Here is a 2,339-nt window from a genome sequence, read left to right as displayed (position 1 = left end):
AGTTATTCATTAAAAACATTTTAAGTTACTCTTTTGCACTCAAATGGCAACATTCCGTAAAACTTCTCTTCACATTTTTATTGTGATAAATATATGTAACAAAATTTACCATTTTAACCCTTTAAGGTGTACAGTTCAATGGTATTAAATACATTCACACTGTTGTGCAAACATTACCACCATTCACCTCCAGAAAAAAATTTAATCATCCCCCAAAACTCTGCACCCATTGAAAAATAACTCCCCATCCTCCCCTCCCCTCAGTCCCTGGCAACCACCATTCTACTTTTTGTCTCTATAAATCTGACTACTTGAGGTACCACATATAGGTGGAATCAAATATTATTTGTCCCTTTGAAACTGGCTTCTTGCATTTAGAATAATATCCTTGAGGTTCATTCATTTGTGTACCATGTGTCAGAATTTCCTTTTTTAATACTTAATAATATTCTATTGTTGTATGTACATATACACCATGTTTTGTTTATCCATTTATCTGCTAGTGGACATTTGGAGCATTTCCACATTTTGGCTATTGTGAATAACTCTGCTATGAGCATTGTTTTGCAGCAATATAAGTCAGTCTTTATTTTCAATTCTTTAAAAAAAAATACTGTATTTTTTCCATTACCATTTAGTCCCCTTTTACCCCCTCCCTGCCAACAATCACCACACTGTTGTCCATGTCTGTGACTCCTTTTACTTTTTTGCCTAACCCATCCTGCTTTCTATCTACAGACAGACTTGATACTTTTGGATGTACAAATTGAAGGAGAAATCTTAGGTTATACCATAGATATATGTTTAACTTTTTAAGAAGCTGCCATATACTGTTTTCTATAGTGGCTGCAACCATTATACATTCAAACTAGAAATGCACCAGGGTTCCAGTTTTTCTATATTTGATTAGTAATTTTGACCATCTTTTCATGAGTTTTTGGACATTTGTAAATCTCTTTTGGAGAAATGTTCATTCAAAGCATCTTTCCCATTTATAAGTTGGGTTGTTTTTTTCTTTGTCGTAGAATTGTAGAGTTCTTTATATATTCTATATATGAATCCCTACTCAGTTATATGGTGTTTAAATACCTTCTATTCTACAGGTAAATTTTCACTCTTAATAGTGACTTTTAATGCACAGAAGTTTTTTAATTTAATAAAGCTCAATTTATTTTTATTCTTGTTTATTCTATGACAGTTGCCCACCCACTGCTCCCACAGTCCTTCCCTACACCATTGTCCATGTACATGGGTCAATCATACATGTTCTTTAATCCCTTACCCTTATTTTCACCACTCCCCCTTTCCCCCTTTCCTCTATCAGCTGTCATTATGTTACCTGTTTCCATATATGTGGTTCTGTTTTGCTCATAAGTTTATTTTCTTAATTAGAGTTCTCTTAGAAGTGAGATGATATGGCATTGGTCTTTCACTGACTGGCTTATTTCACTTAGCATAATAGTCTCCAGTTCCAACCATGCTATTGCAAAGGGTAGAGAGTCTTTCTTCTTTCTTTCTGCTGCATAGTATTCCATTGTGTACATGTACCACAGTTTTTAATCCACTCATTTACTGATGGGCACTTAGGCTTCCAGCACTTGACTTTTGTAAATAAGTTATGAACAGTAAATACTGTTATGAACATAGGGTTGCATGAGTTCTTTTGAATTGGCAATTTGGGATTATTAGGGTATGATGCCAGCACTGGAATTGCCAGGTCAAAAGGCAGTTCCATTTTTAGCTTTTTGAGGAAATTCCATACTGCTTTCCATAGTGGCTGCACCAGTCTGCATTCCCACCAACAGTGTACTAGGGTTCCCTTTCTCCACAATCATGCTGACATGTTGTTTGTTGATTTATGAATGACAGCCACTCTGACTTGTGTGAGGTGATATCTTACTGTGATTTTAATTTGCATTTGTCTTATGGCTAGTGATGTTGAGCATCCTTTCATATGTCTACAGGACATCTGTATGTCCTCCTTGGAGAAGTGTCTATTCAGGTCCTTTGTCCATTTTTAATTGTTTGTCTTCTTGGTGTTGAGTCATGTCAGTTATTTATATATTTTGCTGATTGAACTGTTGTTCAATGTATGATTGGCAAATATGTTGTCCCATGCAGTCAGTACCCTTTCCGTTTTGCTGATGTTTTCTTTAGCTATACAGAAGGTTTTTTTTTTAATTTGATGTAGTCCCTTTTGTTTACTTTTGCCTTTACTTCCCTCACCCTAGCAGATATATTGGTAAAAAAAATATTGCTATATGAGATATCTGAAATTTCACTGCCTATGTTTTCCTCTAGGATTTTTATGGTATCACAACTTGTACTTAAGTATTTTA

This window comes from Phyllostomus discolor, chromosome X (assembly GCF_004126475.2).
Source record: "Phyllostomus discolor isolate MPI-MPIP mPhyDis1 chromosome X, mPhyDis1.pri.v3, whole genome shotgun sequence".
In the NCBI taxonomy this organism is placed as follows: domain Eukaryota; kingdom Metazoa; phylum Chordata; class Mammalia; order Chiroptera; family Phyllostomidae; genus Phyllostomus; species Phyllostomus discolor.
The sequence above is the reverse complement of the archived record's forward strand: the minus strand, read 5'-3'. Positions refer to the sequence as shown.